We start from the raw sequence: 6,584 nt of genomic DNA, 5'->3' as shown, positions 1-6,584 counted from the left end.
AGTGCCATACCTATCAAACTACCAAAAAAACTTTTTTATAGAATTAGAAAAAATTATAACAAAGTTCATCTGGAAGAACAAAAGATCAAGAATATCAAGGGTAATAATGAAAAAAAAAGTGAAGGATGGAGGCCTAGCAGTACCAGATCTTAAACTGTACTTCAAAGCAGCAGTCATCAAAACAATGTGGTACTGGCTAAGAGACAGAAGGGTGGATCAGTGGAATAGACTTGGGGTATATGACCTCAGCAAGATAGTGTATGATAAATCCAAAGACTCCAGCTTTGGGGGAAAGAACACACTAATTGACAAAAACTACTGGGAAAATTGGAAAACCATATGGGAGAGATTAGGTTTAGATCAACATCTTATACCCTATATCAAGATAAATTCAAAATGGGTGAATTATTTAAATATAAAGAGTGAAATCATAAATAAATTAGGTGAACATAGAATAGTATACCTGTCAGATCTGTGGGAAAGAAAGGAATTTAAGACCAAGCAAGAAAGAACATTATAAAATGTAAAATGAATGACTTTGATTATATCAAATTAAAAAAAGTTTTTGTACAAACAAAACCAATGCAACCAAAATGAGAAGGAAAGCAACAAACTGGGAAAGAATCTTTATAACAAAACTCTCTGACAAAGGTTTAATTTCCCAAATATATGAGGAAATTAAGTCAAATTTACAAAAAAAAATCAAGCCATTCTCCAATCAACAAATGATCAAGAGACATGAATAGGCAGTTTTCACATGAAGAAATCAAAATTATCAATAAGCCCATGAAAAAGTGTTCTAAATCCCTCCTGATTAGAAAAATGCAAATAAAAAACAGCTCTGAGTATCAAAGGAAAGTGACAAATGTTGAAGGGGATGTGGCAAAATTGGGACACTAATATACTGCTGGTGGAGTTGTGAATTGGTCCAACCATTCTGGAGGGCAATTTGGAATTATACACAAAGGGCTTTAAAAGAATACTTGGCTGGATCAAATAGCTATACCACTGCTGGGTTTGTACCCCAAAGAGATAATAAGGAAAAATACTTTTACAAAAATACTTATAGCTGTGCTCTATGTAGTGGCAAAACAAAAAAAACAAAAAAAACTGGAAAATGAGGGAATGTCCATTGATTGGGGAATGACTGAACAAATTATGGTATGGAATGCTTATGGAATACTATTATGCTAAAAGGCATGATGAACTAGAGGATTTCTATGTGAACTGGAAAGACCTCCAGGAATTGATGCAAGTGAGAGGAGCAGAACCAGGAGAACATTATACATGGAGACTGATACATTGAGGCACAATCAAATGTAATAGACTTTTCAACTAGTAGCAATTGAAGGAGGTCAGAACAACCTCTCTCTGGGGGCCAGGAGTAAACTCTTGCCCAAGTCAGCATAACCATTCTAGCAGTTAAGCAGACACTCCCTGTATTGCAAACCCCTCAGCTAGCTGCAACTCTCAAATCATGATATCCTATTGTTCAACATGTCATGCTAGCCCCCTATACTATAAAAGGTGTTCCCCTAGCCAAGCCAGCATGGCTCCTCCTTTGGGGCAGCCCTAGCACATGCTAGAAATAAATGGTAATCCTTTGCTTACTTGCATTGTCTCTGTGTCTCCATTCTTGGGGGATTTTCTTTTTTGGGGGGTTTATAGAGATTTTAATTAATACAAAATTAAGGAATAAATGAGAGAGAGAAAAAAATAATAGGGAAAGGACTAGATCAGCTTAGACCAGCCTTAAGAGAAAGATCAGTCAGTTTTTTATCCACTCACCACAAGATTTGTTCCAAGCAAGATTCTAGTGTTCAGAGAGACACCAGGCCAGCTCCATCTCAGCTGACTCCACCAGCTGAATGACAGTTTGGGGGATTTTCTTGAACCCAACACAATGCAATAATCCAGGACAATCCAGAGGAATTTATGAGAAAGATGTTATCCAGATCCAGAGAAAGAACTGTGGGAGCAGAAATGCAGAAGAAAAACATATGATCAATCACATGGTTCGATGGGAATACGATTAGAATTTTGATGTTAAAAGACCACTCTATTCCTAATATGAATAACATGGAAAACGTTTTATTTTTAATGGAAACAGGTTTTGAACACTATTACATGTATATCCCAGTGTTAGCTCCTGGAGGGGGAAGAGAAGAGGGGTGAGAAAAGTCAGGAATCATAACCATGGAAAAATAAGAAATGAAACAAATAACCTACTCTGGCCAGAGGAAAAAATTTAAATCTCCCATAAAAGGAATCAAGGGGGAAAGGAGATAAAGAATTGCAACCTTAACATTTGTAATCTAGCCTTGAGGGAAGGGATTTGGGCAACAGGATTTTGCTCTAATGTCATTCTTGATTGGATCAAGCAGGCTGGTTTCTAGGTGACCAGTCCCCTTTGGGTAGCAATTGCCTGCACCTGAGGTTTCTGCTCCCTTAGCATGGAACATCTTTCAGCTGTCTTTGGCTGGCTGCATTCTTCTTTAACTCATCTAATAAATGACCCGGGCTCTTTCCCCATTCCATTTCCTTGTATCAGTTAACTGGTTTTCAAAGGTCTCCTTTAGGTGCAATTTGTCCCTTTCCATCTGATCACAAATCCTTTGGTTCCTTAAGGTACTGGTTCCCACCTGATAAAGGAATTGTGTTGATTAAAGTAGGAGCTGGTCCTTAGATTCTCATAAAATTTATTAGGATTATTTGGCTAGGTAGAAGATCAAGAGATAGAAAAGGGGCCCTAATCTAACTTTTCCACGTGGCTCCTCCAGCAGACCCCAGTAGGCAGAGTTTCAGAGACAGAGAGAGTGTGAACTTCCTGCTTAGCCCTTTTCATAGCCTGTCTCCCCTGCTCCTGTCCTGGCCATTTGGGTCAAGTTCAGGTTGACACCAGGTATGCAGCTAGGAGATGATGTCACCTGTGCAACCCCAGAAAGGGGGAAGAGTAAATTTCCTTCCCACAACCCCCCTCTCCCCATTCTTTGGGAGACCTGCATGTGAAATCTCCTCTCTTGGGTTTTCTAGGAGATTAACATATCAGGTCTCCCCAATGCATCATTCCACATATGGTGCCTGTACGCTTTAAGATTCTGAAAGAATTGAAACTGGCCACTGGCAGCAAGAATTCCAGAGAATATTCCTATTGGGGGTTCTGAACATATCACCTTGATGCTTCAACTGAGTACTACCAAAAGTCTCTCAGTTAAGTTTCTAAAAAAATGGCGCCCTGAAAAAAAAAATGGCGCCCTGGCTTCTTCCCAGACTGCCTGCAATGAGGCTACTCCTTCTCTTGATCCAGCCCATCCTGACCTGACCCTTTTGACACCTGCCCCACCATGCCCCCTCACCTCCCACCCACCCACCTCCTTCCCTCCCATCCCACCTTTGGTCCCATTTTTCTACCCCCCTCACTGTCTAACACTTCCCCCTCCCTAGTCTTTGCCTTGCTCTGTCCAACCTTTCTCTTACTTTGCCTGGTTTTCCCTTCCCCCCTGCCCAGCCTTTATCTACCCCTTCTCCTCTTCCTATCCATCCTTCCTCTTCCTATCCATCCTTCCCCTTCCCTTCTCTCTTCCCCCTTGTTGTATTAAAAAAAAAAAACCCTCACCTTCTGTCTTAGAATTAATACTGTGTATTGGTTCCAAGGCAGAAGAGTGGTCAGGACTAGGCAATGGGGGTGAAATGACTTGCCCAGGGTCACACAACTAGGAAGTGTCTGAGGCCAGATTGGAACCCAGGACTTCCCATCTCTGGGCCTGGCTCTCCATCTACTGAGCCACCCAGCGGCCCCCTTGTTGCATTTTTAATAAAGAACTTTCATGAATATCTTTTGTCTTTCCATTTCCTACTTTTCACCTGAATCCCTTCTCCTATGGATGGAAGTGGACAGCGATAGAAGCGGGACCTCATTTCTTGTCACCTTAGATTTTTCACCAGTTAGTACTAGTTAGCACACATTGCAAAAGACTATCAACTACATAACTAGGTTACTCTTGTACTATTTTGTCCCTTCCCTGTGTCCCCCACCCGGCTGATAAGGGCATTCCGGGAGGGGAGTGAGTGAGATGTCTCCTAAGCTGACAAATGATGGCAAGGGGACAGAAGATGTGCACACTGAAGACTGACAATCCAGGGGGACCTCCCAAACCAGCACATGCTCCTTTTCCCCTTTGTCCTATCCTTAAGTTCACCTATGATGGGTCAGACCCCCAAACACACACCTGTACCTGGACTGGATCCCTCCTCTTTAATACCCATGTCCTGGTGTTTTCTGCCTGGAAGGCTCCAAAAAGCCCAGGGCAGGAGCATTCTGGGAAAAGGTGGAGAATTCCATGGAACAGGAGATGAGGAACCCCAAGACCCTCAATAAATATGCAAAAGCTCCTCATGGCGGAGGCCATTCCACTAGCCTAGGCTGCTCCATTGCTCTCTACTTCTTTCAATAAACACCTTCATACTTCTGGCCAGAATGGAGTTTTGAGCCTCCAGTTCTTTGGACAAGATCCTGTTACAAACTTTGGAGTATTTTCCCATGACATTATCTCCTTCCACAGACATCCTTTAGAGCAGTGTTAGTGAAGAGGGCAAATTCAAGCTTTCTGTGAGCCCAGCATTACTGGAGAGAGCTCAGGGAGAAAGGACTTGTTCTGGGCTGCTGGACAGAGGTGGGGCATGCTAAAAGGGTCCCCAGGGTGCTGGGAAGAGGGAGAACGGAGCAGCTCCCTGAATGCCAGCTCTGCGCACATGCCACCTCTTTGCTGATGAGGCTTTACAGTGAACTTATTTTAAGAATAAAAGAGGAGGAAGAGAAGCATAAAAAACCTCATCAACAAATTTTAAAACTGAAAATCTGGGCAGCATTCTTACCTATGGATCCTCAGCTGTGCCAAGGAGTAGAGGTGGCATCTTCTCAAATCTCTTTGAGGCCACACTGTTATTTTTTTTAACCCCTCACCTTCTGTCTTAGAGTCAATACTGTGTATTTGCTCCAAGGCAGAAGAGTGGTCAGGACTAGGCAATGGGGGTCAAGTGACTTGCCCAGGGTCACCCAGCTGGGAAGTGTCTGAGGCCACATTTGAACCCAAGACCTCCTATCTCTAGGCCTGGCTCTCAATCCACTTAGCTACCCAGCTGCCTCCTAAAAGACTATTTTTCTTTCATTTTCTTACTTTTTCATATATTTTTTGTAATTAAGAATCCTTTTACATCTCAATGGAATTAAAAAAAAAAAACTTACCTTCTGTCTTAGAGTCAATGCTATGTATTGGTTCCAAGGCAGAAGAGTGGTAAGGGCTAGACAATGGGGGTTAAGTGACTTGCCCAGGGTCACACAGCTGGGAAGTGGTTGAGGTCAGATTTGAACCCAGGTCTCTAGGCCTAGCTCTCAATACATGGAGCTACCTAGGTGCCCCCAGGCCATACTTTAAAAATAAACCCTTATCTTCTATCTTAGAATCCATACTAAGTCTAGATTCTCAGGCAGAAAATCAGTAAGGGCTAGGCAACTGGGGATAAGTGAGTTAACCAGGGTTACATAGAGAGGAAGTGTCTGAGGCCAAATTGAAAGCCAGGATCTCCCATCTTCAGGCCTGGATCTCTCTCCACTGGGGCATATCACTGCCCCAACCACACTTGTTTTTCCCATGATCTTCCACAAGACCTCATAACTGGCAGTATCAAAGGCCTTGATCAGGTCAATAAATGTTAGTGTTCTGTTCTGCTCCTGGCATTTCCCCTGAAGTCGGTGGACAGCAAATACCGTCTCAACCCTTCTCTGGCCCTTTCTGAAGCCACCCTGGCTTTCAGGTAGGTGATCATCTTCCAGGTGATGGTTCAACCTACTATAATAGAGGCTGGACTGAAGTAGGGAGACAATGGCAGCAAGGAACCAACAAGACAACCAATTATTGTATTAATTCCGGCACGATGAGGACCTAAATCTAGGGAGGAGTTGGTGTATTACTTGAGAGAAGGGGATACACACATAGTAAATATACAAGAAATATTATACATAGAGACACATTTATATGTATAGACAAGGCAAAAATTAGTATAGTAAAGATAAGAACGAAAGATGGGGTAAGGATGAAGGAATTATGGGAACTGAGTCAACCTCACTGATTCTGACTTGTGACTCAGTAATGGATCTAGCTCAGTTCCCTTTCTATTTAATTATGGGTTTAGGGGGAAGCTGGGTGACTCAGTGGATGGAGAGTCAGGCCTAGATATGGGAGGTCCTGGGTTCAAATCTGCCCTCAGACACTTCCCAGTTGTGTGACCCTGGGCAAGTCACTTAACCCCCATTGCCTAGCCCTTACTGCTCTTCTGTCTTGGAACCAATATATAGTATTGGTTCCAAGACAGAAGGTAAGAGTTTAAAAAAAATTATGGGTTTAGTCTAATTTCTATCTTGTGAGAAAACTTTATTCAATTATGGGAATTATGAGAAACTTTTAACTCTTTGTTTGAACCTAACCCTGCATGGCTGAGAAGTGGGACCATTTCTACCTGTTGCTTAGAAACCCTTAATTAAGAACCTGGGTTATGCTGAGTAGAAACCCAGTCGGATTCAAAGA

This window comes from Monodelphis domestica, chromosome 4 (genome assembly GCF_027887165.1).
Source record: "Monodelphis domestica isolate mMonDom1 chromosome 4, mMonDom1.pri, whole genome shotgun sequence".
Taxonomy (NCBI): Eukaryota; Metazoa; Chordata; class Mammalia; order Didelphimorphia; family Didelphidae; genus Monodelphis; species Monodelphis domestica.
This window is presented reverse-complemented; position numbering follows the sequence as displayed.